General features: G+C 39.4%; 1 protein-coding gene across 1 annotated transcript in view; it reads right to left on the minus strand.

Annotated features, from left to right (window-relative positions):
- The window catches only part of LOC122759230 (protocadherin-15-like), a 226307-nt gene extending 210960 nt beyond the window's left edge, over positions 1 to 15347 (minus strand). The window contains exon 1 of the mRNA XM_044013918.1: positions 14972 to 15347. The gene's annotated coding sequence lies outside the window, so the exon portion shown is untranslated. The remainder of the gene's footprint in view (positions 1 to 14971) is intronic.
- Between the last annotated feature and the right edge of the window lie 1400 nt (positions 15348 to 16747).

The raw sequence follows: 16747 nt of genomic DNA on the forward strand, positions 1-16747 counted from the left end.
CACATACATATATACACATACATACATACATATACACACATATATACATATACATATATATACATATACATACATATATACATACATACATACATATACATACATATATATATATATACACATACATATATATACATATACACATACATATATATACACATATATATACATACATACACACACATATATATATATATACATACATATATATACATACATATATATATACATATATATATATACACACACACATAGGTACACACACACCTAGAGTTACCCCCTAATGCAGGGTTTTATTGCACATGTCTATGGTTTTATTGCACATTATGTTATTGTTGTGGTTGTTGTTTGTTTGTTTAGTTCGTACCGGTTTTTTTATTTTTTTTATTTTTTTTTTTTTGTACGTCATGCTTATTTTGAGAAGAGCTCATCTGTTATTCTGTCGTCCAATCATGGGTGGAGATGGTCTAGATCCACCCAGACCACATCGTATCATTTTACTCTGAAACCCCAAAGGAAGGGTGCCAAAAATGGAACAGTTGGGGCCAGTTATGTTGGGACTATTCCTAATGAAATTGCTAAAAAAAAAAAAAGTATGCAGCATATCGTACAGCTTAAGGTATAAAGCAGGGAATCCCTGGTCTCCAAGACAGATCTTGCATTACAGAATCCATTATAGTCCAAAAACATTAACATACAATGACAATTTCAAGGTATACAAGCTCCAACTGTGTTTTCAGTGATGGAATCTGAGGGAACATTCAGGACAAAGGGGAACATTATACCTCGTGTCATCTGTAAGCAGATCACTCACTGAATGCGAATACCAGCACCATATAGCTTGATAAGCACATTTATAACACATGTCTGCTCCCACCAGAGGAGTTCACTGCTATTACCAGCAGCAGTCCTCAATGCTCACTGAATCTCACACTTCTAAAATCTCACCGTCAGCTCAGCGAACTAAATTTTTACCCTGACCTTCCAGGTCTGACAAACTGCCCATGACCTGACACCTGGGGCTTGCGCGCGCCTCACAGCTGCCAACACCTCTTTAAATGGTGTCACCTGAGTTTCCTGATCTAACGATCCAATGCAGGGAACCGGCACACACAGTGCTAGTCCACAAAGCTCCTCTTTAATTATTATTTCATAAAAGCAATACAGCGATGAATAAACAAATCAGCAAATTCCTAAATGAATCATTTGCACTATGACATGGCGGCTCTGTGTGGAGTTCAGCTGGATCACAACATGTATCGTCAGAGAATATTCTACAATGACATCACGATATGAAAGGCGTGAAATTATAGCACACTCACAGCTTTCGGGGAAACATAACTAACAATAATATTGAAGTGCTTCTTCTTCTTCTTAGAACCTCAATAACAATGGCCCATATGACTCTCATTCAAAAAAAAAAAAAAGTAGAACAAACAACACATCTTCAGAGTCGGTCTGATTTAGCTTCTCTCTGATCTAACAACAGAGAAGAAGCACTTCAGAAAACTTCAAAACTGACAGCTTTGTTAAATAACGACAGTGGGGAGAGTGGAGAATATAGAAAGCAGGAGAACACACTGAAAGAATACATAATGCAGGGTGGGTTAAAATAGCTAGCTGAAAGTTGTGGGAAAGGAGCAAGAGGAAAAATGAGGAGAGAGGAAAACAGATGATTCAAATTCCAATAATTTGTATGCAACATTCATCCATCCATTATCTACACCGCATGTCCTTTGAGAGTAGAATAAATAAATTACCTTTAACATAAGTTCAGATAACAATACCGAGTGTAATAAATAATCAAAGCTGTTTGCGAAGGATTTATGTCAACAGTTATTTGTGCTATATGCTTTGTTTGCGAAAGCATATAACGAGCCTCAGCTTTGTCATAAATAACCCAGCTAAGCTACAGTGGGTGTGAGGCTGTGTTTGAGCACTGTGGTGATTCTGCTGATGTTTAGCGGGGGAGGAATCAAAAAAATGCCTGACATAACATAATATCAAAGTTCAATTGCTGTTTTGTTGCGTATGCAAGTCCACTCAGGTCTGCTGTGGTCACCATGATGTAATTGTTGCCATCCACCCACACGTAGCCAAAAGTGCGTGACCATACTCCAGGTAAGACAGTGGATTAGAGTGGAATAAAACAGTGTTTCCCAAAGACTGGGTCAGGACCCACAGATTGGTCAAAGAAGATATATATGTTTTTAATTCCCGAAGCTAATTTGCAGATTTTCCCAAATGTGGTACAGTTTTAATTAATTTACAGATGTTACACTATGCACATATTTGCTCTTGTCACAATGTATTTGTGATTTAGGTCAAGGCAGTTGGCATGAAACCATATTTATATAAAACATTGGAGAAACAAAAGCATAGATTGTTGAAACAGGTACATACATGAAACCCCAAACAGATGCAGACAATGGGCTGACCAGAACACCTTACTACAAACAATAAATGTTCAAGGTAAGGGGAAGCCTTACAGGGACAATTTAGGTTTTTATTAAGTGTAATTACGTATTGACCAAAGACCGTCTATTGAAGCCGTATAGGAAAATAAGAATATATTGTCTAGCCACTGGTTGGATAAATAACTCCACTTGAATGGAAGTCTATGGGAAAATGACCCTACTTCTCCCTTAATTTATAGCATTGGTTAACATTTACTGATGGAGTTATTAGTCAGATTTTTTTCAAAAGATCATGACGTTGAGTTTGCTAATTATAGCCGATAAATGGCACATATGAGCGGACACCAGTGTGATTGACAGCTTGTATAATCCAATAGGAGCACGGTTGCCAGTGGCACAGCAGGGGCAGAGGAAAAAAACTGATTTCAACCACTTAACAAACCAAACTCTATAGCAATTCTACAGAATGGAACACAGGAGTTGTCAACACAATACATTTGAAGTTACTGATGGACGTTTAAATGTATTATGGTGAGACTTCGGTGTTTAAACAATATTGTGCTGGTCAACTGTTGCAGCCCTGCACACCAAAAATGCTGATTCTTTTATATGGACTGCAGTATGGGCAGTGAGAGCATTTTCAAACTTCCGTTTCCAGCCAGAAAAGGCCAAGTAACTGTGAGCTAAAGCTGCTAACATATTCTTAAGATGTCTTAGACTCAAGCAGGAATAGAGTTTAATAGACAAGACTTTTCTTAAGTGGCTCAAATGTGTTAATCCTTCTCCCCCCGCAGGTTAATGCTGAATGAGAGCATGCAGGTCACCATCTCATAAAACCACAGTTTGTGTCTCAAACTGCCTGTAACTATGCAGCTTATTTTGAGTTGTCTTACAAACATTTGACAGGTTGTTAAAGGAAGATTTCCACCAAATATGGCAGCCTAGCATAGTTTATTTAATCCCCTCACAGCACAACAAGGGGTTAGATTCCATTCATATGACACGTCTTCCTTGTTTCGTGGAATACTTTTACGTGTTATGTTTCTTCCGCCACATATGAATTCTCCAAAAGAGTCAAATCCTTAAACTCAAGCTGACACAAACTTATTTAAATTCTGACACAATCCCCTCTCATTTATTCATTGTCTGTTTCATGTATTACTGATGACTATTACTAGTTTGGTTACGTATCAAATGCCTTGTGGTTTTCAGTGCTGGCATGCTTGACCTATAAGGTAGTGACAGATATATAATACAGTCGTTGTCATAGTTGCCATAATGTAAAATAAGTATAGATCAAAACAAAGAATGAATAATAGCACAACTGTATGCCAAAATGATTTTTTTATTGGGCTGTCACAAAAGCAATAATAACTTGTCTGCTTTTAATAATTAATAATTATAATAAGTATTTCTTATAATTATAATAAAAAGTATATTTACACTTTAATCTTACTGACATACAATAATGTGAATCCTTCGTGTGACCATTCGTGTTTGTTAGGATATACATGTTCTAGATACAGTAGATATTACTGTTAGTTTGCCACTAATAGAGAAAAGTGTATGTTATAGCACAAGGGTAACGCCAGCAGTGATCCACTTCCAACTTTTCTGAATTTTATTTGTGTGTGACCGTGCAGTGTTTAGCCGCGTTGACTGCTCAGTGTGAGGGGAAGAACCCGTGAAAGGAAGACATGAGGAGAGAGTGGGATGCAGAGGGTGGAGAGCGAGATGGTGAGAAATGGCGGAAACAGTTTGATGCCAAGAGGTGTGCGCTGACCCTGATTAAATGCCTCCTCTAACTCAGTGAGCCACTGATAAGACCGATGCACCCTGGGTGCTGCGCATGTGATGTGTTGTGTGTGTGTGTGTGTGTGTGACACTTAACAGAAGATAAGGTATGTGTGTGTGTGTGTGTGTGTACAACGTGTGTGACCATCAGTGCGTATGTTTGTGTGTGTCCCGACACCAATTCTCCTGTGTAAACATGCTGACCTGGTACACTTTGAAGTTGGCAATGGCCACTATAATCTCTCTCCCCCTGACACACACATACACACACACACACACACAGAGCCAGAGGCGAGACTTAACACCAGAAACCCTCTGTGACTTAGTATGTGGCCATCACTGAACACACACACACACACACATCCATTTTCACAGACAGTTGCATCCTCTTGCTCCCACACAGAGTGAGAATAAGAAAACAATAAACTGTCACAAACACAAATGCAGGAAAAATAGACCCTTGCTGCAACCTATAATGGAAATTCCTGCTGACAGGTGTGTGTGTGTGTGTGTGTGTGTGTGTGTCTACTTCTCCAGATTCAATTACACTTTAGCTTCAGAGCAGACGTTCCTGGCACGTTCATCCACAGATGTGTGTGTGGTACGTGTGATTCTCTGTGATAGTCACTCTTCACGCACAGTTTATAAGTCAATGTGTGCACCTTTGGACAACTTAAGGTTTAATATGTAACATCAGGAAATAATTAAAACCTGGGTAAATATATAGAAGTGATGCGGTGCGAGTTGTTTTGATAGCCGGTCTGCCTGCTGCATTCAATTACTGTCAGAACTGCTGGACCTTGTATATAAATATGCTGCATCCAAACAGGGTTGTTTACTGTTTGTTGCGTGAGACGAGCACATCTTGAACTCAACACCCGTCATCTATTCACCACCTGCTAACTCTTCGCCTTGTCCTGTAAGTGACTTCCCGTGTCGCGATTATGAGTTTCACTCAAACACAGCGAGTATTACATTACATCCAAAGCGACGTACAATTGAATTGAGTACAATCAGCCAGGGGTGGAATCGAACTTGCGACCGGTCTTCACCACTGAGCCACTCCACCCCCAGTAACGAGTCACGAGTTATTCAGCCGTCACTTCTACAATTAATCCCGTTTGCAGGACCAATTATGTGGTGAGTTTTTGGTCCAGAAAATGTCCGAATTCTAATATCGTGAAAGAGCTTGTTTAGTCTACAACGCAAAATCTGATCAGTGAACAGTCAAAGAGGACCAAAGGAACTGGAAATCAAAGAACCAGCTTTTATGTTTTTCAAAAGGAAATTTAAAGCTTTATATCGACTGATCTGCAACTGGTATTTTCATTATCAGTTGATCTGATGATTATGTTCTCGATTGATGTTGTGGTCCACAAAATGTCAGAAACGTATCTTTAAAAAGGGCAAATCAGTGTTTCTCCATTGCTTTTCTGTCAGGGGATGAAATAAACCCGACTTAAGAAGCTTAAATCAATTTAAAAAGATGGATTTATCGATCGTAAAACATATTTTATATTTAAATAGTCAAGAAACTAATAAGCCAATCAGCACCTTTGCAGTTAAAACAACACCCTGTTACTTATTTACTCCATCGCCCATCAGCTGTTTCCCACTTTAATCACTGAATTATTGGTCACACTGAGGAGATTTCAGGTTGGTGGCCGTGTATCATTACTCCAAAGCCCCGCGGTGATGGTGACTCAACACGGAAAACATAGTTCCGTCTTATAATACATCTGAGCCGAGCTCTTCTCTCTAATTTGTGTCCAAAGATCCAAAGAGATATGGGAGCCCCCGATCGAGGAGAAGGCGACTTACGGTATGTAAGTGGGGCAAAGGAAGTTTCTCAGAAGTTTCACCATGCAGGATTAAAACTGAGTTCATTCAATCTCACCCTGGGACCAAGGCACACTAGTTAACTTCTCCCTGTAGCAACTACAGACAACCAATAACTCATTTTTGACCCAGTTTTAGCAACAGGGGGTCCATGGGATAAGGGAAATCTAGGATGCAGAAAGTTAGTGTGGTGCTGACTTCATGTTTGAATGCTGTACTTCACTTTGCGAGCATCATTTAATAACTTCAAGTCTTTGGGTTTTTTTTTTATTATTTGTTCCAACTTTTTAAGTGTTTTTTTTTTTCACTCAGATGCACAGTTAAATAAAACATGGAATGATAAGCAATAAAGAGGATAACATATTTGGTCATAAAGAAAATAAATTTGGCCGCTCTTCTTCTCTAGTTTCTCATGCCTGGGTTGCCAGATATGCAGATTCGAGGCGGTGTTTTGGCCAGCGTGCAGATAATCATGCTGGGGAACAATTAATACGCTTGTTTTGTTGATGGTAAACTCAAATCCTCATGCAGAAGCTTTTAAAACCGCACCTGGCACCACAGACAACAACTTCCAAGAAAATGTCCCGGAGTTTCAACACTGCTGCAATGATGTTAACGTTCAAATTCATTTATAACTTTTACCAGTGAGGCAAAGAGACCTTCATACTTTTCACATCACTTCACAGGTCTACATTTTGGTCAGCGCCGTGTTGACCTTCTGCAAATGGAATTTCAGTGGCATCACCTGCACCAATGTTGCTATTGGACAATACAAGCTGTCAGTCACACTGGCGTTCAATAATGTGTCATAGTTTATCTATTTTCCTCTAAATAGGAAAACAAATTACAAAATGGACACCGCGATCCATTGAATTAGAAGCAAAACTAGCAATTTAAACCATTAATTGTGCTATGCTAATGGCCTGAAGATGACAAGTAAGAAACTGTTGCACATGAAATGACAAAAATAGAGCGACACAAGGACAAAATGAACATGTTCACCCACGTTTTATGTTTCCATTGATGCTGATCCGAGCCAAAGCTTAAAAAAAACAAACCAACAAACAAAACACACCTGCATACATACTGGAAGACAATATAATCTGAAATGCAAATAGAAAATACAGCCAAGTAGTTTGGGAACAAACACCTCAATTACACTCTTTGTTAGACTCTGTGTTTCAGCCTTAGGCCTTAAAAGTAAAAGCATCAATTAAGGCTGGAACTAATAGTTTGTTATCAAGTACCGGATTAACCGACTATCTTGATAATAGATAAGTCCAATCAGGTGTTTTTGTCTTTAAATAAAGAAGTTCTGTGATTTCCCTTCCTTAAATGGTTCTGGTTTGTTTGCTCCTCTGTAACAGTAAACTAAATACATTTTGGAAACAGGATTAGCATTTTTCACAATATGGACCAACCGTCAAGAAAATAATCAACCGATTAATTGATAATGAAAATGGGCAGCCCGTGGCTGAGCGAAAGGGAGCTTATAGGAGAGTTAAAGTATAGGAGGTCATAGCACCCACTTCAAATTGCTCATTGTTAAGTGGACTCTATATCAGGGGTGTCAAACTCATTTTTGTTCAGGGGCCACATACAGGACAATTTGATCTCAAGGGGGCCGGACCAGTAAAAATAATAAAATAATAGCATAATAACCTATGAACAACAAGAACTCCTTGCTTTTTTTCTCCTTTGTTTTACATTTACTGAAGGATATTTTTTCAAAACAAGACATTTCTTGAGAAATATAAGTGCAATTTCAACAATATCGTGCCTAAATGTACTATTTACACATCACACTGGATCTAAAAAGGCACAAACATTTAGTCACGGGTATCTGGAAGAGAAAAATATTGTATTTGACGTTACGTTTAGATTGTAATCGAAATTTTAACAAATTCATCCTGTGGGCCGGATTGGACCCTCTGGCGGGCCGGATCTGGTGCCCGGGCCGTATGTTTGACACCCCTGCTCTATATCACTGGTCAGCAACTGGTGGCCCATGGTCCCAAAACAGGCGGGCCAGAATCAGAATTTGGCCCGGCAGACGATGAAAACAAATACACGTTTTTTTTAAATGATTTGCTTATCTTCACTTTTTATTGCTCACATTATCACAAATAATGTCAAATTTTAGTTCCCTTTGCTAAACAAAAGATTTCCTAAATGAGTCCTTTTTTTGTATAAGATTGGATGAGAGAGAAGAAAATCAAGTTTTGGCCCAATATTCAATTGCTTATAAACAAAAACTGGCCCATGGCCAAACCCCTGCTCTAAACTGACCTCAGCTGCGGGGAACCACCACACGGATAAAAAGGACGGTTGTATCAGGAAGGCATAAAAATCTCAGCCAAAACAAATACACGGATCATCAGCTGTGGCAACCCCTAGAGACGGAGAAGCCAAAAGAAAACATTGATAATGATAATGAGCTTGAGTAACAGCCCTAGCATGAACGCCTAAATGGAGCAGAATTGCTATGCCAGTGTTTAATCCTCTGAACCTTTAACATCGCTAACTAGCATTTGCTTTTGAGCACTAAGCACATATCCCAGCTGTGGCTTACGACAACGTCATTAGCATTCAGAGGTATTTACGCCGCCGTCACTCGTTCAGACACAAAGTAATGGACTGTCTCAAGCTTCGCATGAATCTGCTTTGATGTGCTGCACCGAGCGTGTCATTTACATACTCCCCTCTGATTGGACAGTTGTTCTCCTCGCAAACGGCGGACCGCACAATGGAGCCATTCATCTCCCCCGTCTCACGGTTCGCTCAGCGGCACAGGACAACTGTGTTTTCATGCAACTGTGACGCCAAAGTTGACAAGACTGATGGAAATTGCGGTCGCGTATCGTCTCTCGACTCGAGTGCAGCGCGAGTAGTTAACAACCCCCCGAGCCTCCATTCCCGCAGGCATTAAAAGAAGTGCAACTGGCTCTCATCTTGTTACCCACATTGCCTCAGAGTACATTTGCATAATGTTGAATAAATTCCCAATAAATAGCGGCCTAATGCTGTCCCAGCTTTTAAGTCCCTGTGTTTAAAGAGTCATAAAACATAAGCACTCAGCAAATAATTTGCCTTGATGTTGGTTCTGGATGAAATGTTATCAGATCACCAAAACTATTACACTTCATCCTGAGGGGAACATGGAGACATTTCACTACAAACATCACCACAAATCTTTAGGGAGAAGGGGAAGGTTTGTGTGGTTCACCCTATGTGGAGCGTGCTGTACATGTGCAACGATAAAGGGATTATACACACATCCTGAAAGAAGTAAAAGTCACTGAGCAAGGCAGCAGTGGATCAACAACCCATTTGTGCTGCTTTTCTCTACGGACTTTGGTGCAAGAGAGTGAGTCACTTTCTGGACGTAAAAGTATGCAGTTTGAATTTATGTGGCAAGCAAATGTCTAAAATCTGTGTGTGTGAGTTCCAGTATCTCATGTAAACAGATAACCAAATAAATAAGTAATTCGATTCGATTCGATATGACGTTTATCTAATAGTCTGGTGACTTGAAGTATGGGGCACGATGCAGAGAATGTAGATACCAAAGATACACATAAATGTAAAAGCTGCTATCAAGAAGACTTCCATTTTATGTTTCTGGAAAGTGCACTGGGATCTTGGTACTTGGTAAAATTAAAAGTTAAAGATTAAACATTTAAAACCCTGTGGCCCCATGAAAACAAGTATTACTATTTCATGTCCTATTACTATTTATTTCTCCTGCAGCAAAGCAAAAAACATAAAACTATAACAGAATTAACTTCAGTCAGCTGAGTACTAAATGTACAGGCTTGGTAAAAGCAAATGAATCATCCCACGAAACATGCGATAGATAGATAGATCGATAGATCGATAGATCGATAGATCGATAGATAGACAGACAGAGAGACAGAGAGACAGATAGACAGACAGACAGACAACAATCACCAAAAGTAAAAGTTACATACTGCATCTTTAAGGCTGTTTTAATGAGACTATTCAATGTTTTTCGCAGAAACAACCCATTTAATCCAGGGTTTAATCTGTTTTTTTTGACCAGTGTGAATGTGTTTAATTGGTATTGACTCCTGGGTCTAATTACTCTGAAAATACATGGGGGTTTTCATCTGTGTCAGCTCCAATCGGCATGAGTTGGAACACAAGACATCATCAAACACGCTCATTTCCTCTCCTTCTGCTGACATGAAGCTCCAGCATGGGTGTATTTAGCAAATTTTACTTTGTACAACTTGGGACAAAGCTCAATATTTTATTTCATCTTTTTTTATTTTTTTATTTTGACGCTCGAGTTTTGAAGAAGGGACCAGTTCTTGTACCCAACCAACTAGATAATTCATTTATCTGCATCCTCCAGTATGTAAAAAAACGTTTCAAAATCAATATTCTACCAGATACCATGGAGTGATCTTGATGTGTTGCCGTCTTCGTCTGTGAACACAAGGAAACAAAGGTTTGGTTTTTAAAAATGATGATTCTGTTCAATACCGATCACCACCTCGGGAAATAATGGCACATTATTTTCATCACAGCTTGTATTCCTGTTTTCCTTTTACAGTTTTGTTTCCCTGGGTCTTTTGTTATGCATTTGTCTTTTGTTTTTAATGTCTTAATGATTGTTTATTATGATAATAATAATAATAGTATGCCTTTTATAATAAGTGCATTCTGTACATTCTTGTCAGCGTGGTTTCTCTCACACCCTCACTCATACTTTTGTACTAGATTTTCCTGGTGTTTTTGTATTTGTTTGTGTGAAATAAACAGAATAACAAAAATTTGAATCATAATGAAATTGTACATGGGTAATTATTGAATTCAGGAACAACAATAGCTGAGCAGCAATTATCTCAGCTCGGGCTGAAATCTCGTAGCACTGCTTCCATTTATTTTATTCTACTGACTTTCTAATAGTTTCATTCAAACTTGTGACATTTTATTCCTTTTTTAATAGCTTGGGTTTGTAATCAATGTCATTTTCACTCAAACTTTGCAGAGTAACAGAAAGATAGTGTGATGACAGCACAGGGTTTCTAATTGTCGACTTTGGGACTGACCCAGATTAACTGGCTTTATCTTGCCAGGTAGTTAATGTAGCATCCCAGGTGTAAATCACTCAGTGAGCTGATGACTGAAAAGAGTCTCGAGGATTTAGACTGAGAATCACTAGAAGGAAGCTACAAAAAAAAAGGGAGCTGGGAGTACTGTTACTATTTTTGGAAACGATTTATCAGGGCTGTGATTTTTGCTCTGAAACTCACAGGTTCTGCAGGTGAAATAACAAAACGCTTCATAATAATGTTAATAATTTGTACTCCTAACAGAGACATGTTTGTACCAAAGTACAATGCGTGTTTTGTACTTTGTACTTGAATGAGTCAGCATTTTCAACATTCATTTTCCTAGTTGTCTTTTCTTTTTAACTGCAAATAAAGGAACAGTAGGCAAGTGTTTTTTTATTTTTTGTCCAATCACAGAGAGTAGCTCAGAGAAAGAACAGGCACTCCTAATATCTATTCTACCTCACCTACTCAACATTCAAGTCTCTTTAGTGGAATAATCAGTTTTACAGCTTTAGCAACAACTGCCTATGCTGCAAAGAAAACACAAAGTGACACAGAGTACGACTGAAAACCTTCAGAAGTGAATTCAAGTGATTAAAAAACTGTTTGATGGAGGAAACGCTTCCTCTTGTCCCCACCCGCCCCTGCTCCCTCAGTCAGGTCTGATAGTATTGCGAGAGGGAACCTGTTTTAAGATGAAACGTGAAACAACTCACCAAAAGTTATGCACTGCAGCTTTAAGTCAATGCGAGACTTACTTTAAGACTTAAAGACGTTATGTTTTAATACATTTATCACTGTGTGATTTTGTGGAAAAACAATGGGAGGGTTTAGCAACGCAGATTATTCACGGCCAGATCACGCTCAGAAGCAAAGTATATAAGACAGTGTCGCCTTATAAGGAGGGAAAAAGCAGAATTCTCCTGCACAGACGACTGTATAAATAAATGTGTAGAGTAATCCACGGCAGTATCCACACCACTTTACAGACAATCTGACGTCCAAAAAGGCAGGGACTTAGCTGCGGTTATTTAAATCGAACTCCCGGTGCGTCTGTCATCCAGCATGACTAACAGGATTTGACATGGTGATGAGTAGACGAGTCCCAGGTTCACGAAACACATTCTGTCTGTCTGACCCTCGCCCGTCTACACACACACACACACACACACACACACACACAAGTGGAAAGCAATGATGCATAATCCAACAGGTAAAGTCACTGTTGAAAGTCAGATCCAAGTCGATCTGCTTCACCAGAGCAGATACACACACAGGTTTGTGCAGCTATCCTAATCAGAGCATTATCCCTAGCCTTAACCATAACCATAACCAGTTATTGTGTCACCAGGACCCTCACTTAACCACAGTTCAAATCTTATCTCTAAACTCAACCACTTCCTCAGAAAAGGACCAGGTTTTGATCTCCTTAAGACTACTGGTCCTGGTGTTTATCCAAGAAAAATGTCCAAAAGAGGCAACAAATACAAGAACACACACACACACACACACACACACACACACACACACACACAAATATGTTTCATTGCTGGTTATTTAGCGCTAAAACATTCACTACCTGTGTGTATGAGCCACTTTTTCACACATGGCTGAGTGACTGAGCTCAGCTCCACATTATATAACTGTCCATACGGAAGACTGTGTTGACACCCAGAACAGTGTACACAGCCCATAATACTCTGGGTTTTTTATTTTAAGAGCATCAGGGAGGACAGGGGGGAAAAAAACAAGCCCACCTGCTGTCACCTTTGACTTTCTCCCTTCACTATCTGCTCCATGTTGAGGACGCGACAGCTTGCCGTAATTCAAGGTAATCGGATGACTCTCTCTCCCTCTCTCTCTCTCCCTCTCTCTCCCTCTATCTCCGTATAATCCCAGACAAACATGGGCTACTTCTGTTGACGTGGCCACTATGAGACAGAGCATCATTATTCTGTAGTAGTATACAGTGCATGTGTTGTAGCGTGGCAGCTAATCTGGGTTTTATTTTCTTTCTAATCCAACGACACCAAGATTCAAATGTTTACACTATAATTTGATTTATAGGCTATAGGAGCTATTTCAGATAACAAAAAGAAAAAGAAAAGACTGAAGTTTGTACATGGGCAATATATAGCGTATATAAGACATTGATTTTCAATAATAGCAATATAACGAAGGGTTAATGTCATGTTTATGTATAGTACAAACACATTTTGAGACATTAAATTTGTGAATCAACAATCAAAAACTAATTTTACACCAGAGTGAAAGCTGAATAAATGAAAGTTTAATGATCTGGCATCGGTCATGAGCATCACTGATAGTGAGTGACTTAAATGTGATTATGTGTTTACCCACATCATTCAGCTCCAATCTGAAGTCCTTCATAAACAAAGACTGAATGAATGAATATATATGCCATCAGTATTCAGTTCAATTCAAAAACAAACAGATAAATTAAATAAAAATAAAACGTTAAGGAGACACAGAGTAACAAACACACATTCAAGTCCACTGCACACTGCAAAAAAAATCTTTAAAAAATCTTAAAAATATAATTGGTCACATTTTTTTTAAAAATTCCGATCCAAATGACATGCAAATGTAATTAATGTACAGAAATGTACAAAAACACTTTATTAATGAGTTTTTTTTTACAGTGAAAGTTCTAAAAAGTTCACTTGTCGGCAAATTTATTAGGTACATTGTTCAAACTACTAGTATCTTATCACCCAATCCCATGGCAGCAACTCAATACACTCAGTCATGTAGACAACACGAAGACGAGCTGCTGAAGTTCAAACTGAGCTCCACAATGAGGCAGAGTGGTGATTCTTTTTTTATGTGCTGTGGTTGTGGGTGAGAGTATTTCAGAATGGCTGAAAGTATGCAAATATCCAGTGAGCAGCAGCATCAGCAGCAGCAGCTTTCTGGGAGAATATGCCCCAAAAAGTCGGAGGAGAAAGACCAGAGTGATTCAAAAAGCTAGAAAGACAATAATAACTCACTTGTTGCAGCCAAGGAAGGATGAAGACAGTGTCTGAACACACATCACAGTGGAACAGATAAGCTCCAGCAGCAGAATACCACTCCAGCCACTTTAATAGGTACACATCATGCCAAGAGAAGTGACCAGTGGACGTATGAAACCCCATTTGAAGACCAATTGTCGTAAAAATAGAAAATAAACAAAATGCCAAAAGTATTTGAGAGGAGGAAAGTGATCGGTTTCAATTTCTTCTTCTTTTTTTTTTTAAAAAAAAAATCGGATGTTTCATATCTCACATGTCTGTGGTGGATTCAACCTATTATTGTGAGATAATTACTTCTTCAGTCATTCGCTTTAATATCACAAATAACAAACCGAGTATTTACTGTAGGAGACAGACTGGAGTGCTGCTGCTTACATGAAAACCGAGCACAGGAGTGAAGTTCGCGTCTGAGTTACTGGGATGAACAGCGCATCCACACAACGCGACAAGCTGTGAAATGAATTAAAGCGGCGTGTTGCATCATGTGGAGCCTCGGCTGTTGCCTTGAAATAACCCAAGTCATCAATTTACTAAACCAGCAGCAACAGTAAGCGCCTCGGCGGGTTTTCAGCACCACGGACAGCGAACTGTTCAAACTGCTGCGGCCAAGGAGTTTTTTTTCTTCTTTCTTTCCCGCAAACGTGTGTCAGCAGCTCAAACCTCGTCTATTTCTCCTCTTCTACACACATTTGTGAGTGGAAAAGCAGGCGACAGATGATTCAAAAGCAGCATTTAAAGAAAGGGGTCCGCAAACTCTCCACCACCACCACCACCACAGAGCTGCGTCGCATATACGACTTACCTCGTTATCCCCGTTGAAGCCATACGGTTTTAAATCTACTTTCCCTCGCACACTGTTGCAGTCCACGTTGAAGCGAAAATCCACGTAATAACATCCGCGCAACTCATCCACCGACCACGACTACAGCAGCCTGTGTGCACCGACACCACTTTTTAAGCAAGAAGAGGAGGAGGAGGAGGAGGAAGGAGGGAGGGAACCCTCCGTCCGCGCCTTTAAGGCTAAAAATAATTTCTAAGATAGTAGTTTATCTTAAAGTCAATAAAAAAATAAAAAAAAAGAGATGACTCTGCTGTGGCCTTCATCCAGGAGGAGCGTAGTCTTCCTCTTCTCTCTGAGTTGAAGTCCCCAGTGTGGGACTTGCTGGGAAACTATACGAGCTGTGTGGGGGAGAGAGAGAGAGAGTAACAGTATATCTCCTCCTCTGTTGTCCCTTTGCTCTCTCAACCATAGAGAGAGAGAGAGAGAGAGAGAGAGGGGATGCAGAATCAGAGGGGGTGGTTTTGTCTTGAGGTAAGACTCGCATTTACCGCAGGAGCAGCAGCAGCAGCAGCAGCAGCAGGGATGGTGATCGGTGCACCGTGCGCTGTAATCTAATTATGTCCACGGCAAAAGGCGCAGGGATTAACCGGGATGTGTGTTGGTCTCCTCCTCTGGTCTCTGCGCCCCATGGCGGACATGCAAGCACCGGCTGAGCTACTGTACTCCTGCTTTTAACTCATCACTGTCCACTCACCCTGGTGGTCCATTTGAATATGGATTAATAGACATAATCATGCTCCTAATCATCAAACTGAAACATGTTGCTCAAAGTCATCTTAACTTTACGGAAGATAAACCAGAAAGTGTTGTTATATGAAAGATGAACCGTCAACTATTTTTGTGTTTAGGGATTAAAACAACTTCTCCTTGCTTCCTACATGTCAATATGTTCTGGTCTCTTAACAAAGAGGTGATTAAAACACCATAATGCTGGTTTGTGGACAAAAACATTTTCACTCAACATTTGTTGTGACTTTTTAAAGGTCCAAACGACTAGTCGAGAAAATACACAACAGAATAATCATCCATGAAACTGGTGCCATTCATTTGTAAAATGAATACATACAATTTAGCAATTGAACGCTTACTATAAACCTGTTGATGGAGGGAAATACAATAAAATCAACCAAAAACAGACATATATCGGCTATCAGCGTTATTGGCACCAGCCATAAAAAAGCAAAATTTGATATTGGTCAAGTTAAATTGAACAAGACAGTGAAACATGTAAAACTAAATGTTTTATTTTTAGTTTTATGCTAGTTTACCCTGCCGGTAGTAAATTAAATAAAATCTGAAGGTTTTTTTTTGTTTTTAAAGGTGCTGTGAGAAAATAAAATGAAATACTGTGTTAAAATGAAAAGTGCCGGGACTCGGCACAAATAATGTGAGTCTTCAAATTAACGTTCTTCAAATCAAACTGAAAACTGTCTTCTTAACACCCTGGACTGCAGAAATCACTGATAAACAACAGAAGTTCCAAAGCTTTTTCGCCTGGTAGAAATGTCATGAATCTGAGAGAAAAACAACTTTTAAAAGGACACACACTCTCCTTTGGTACTCGTTTTCTCTCTTTTTCTCGAGTTGAGCTAATGAGAAATGTCCACGTTGCTTTGCATTCACGCAAACTTGAACATTCAAACAAAAGCAACATACAAAAAAATGACTGCATTGCATGACGTGTATACCAACAGCAACACATCGCCGTGTGGCGAAGCCCTGAGGGCTGTTTGTGAG

Source organism: Solea senegalensis, linkage group LG18, assembly GCF_019176455.1.
Source record: "Solea senegalensis isolate Sse05_10M linkage group LG18, IFAPA_SoseM_1, whole genome shotgun sequence".
Classification (NCBI taxonomy): domain Eukaryota; kingdom Metazoa; phylum Chordata; class Actinopteri; order Pleuronectiformes; family Soleidae; genus Solea; species Solea senegalensis.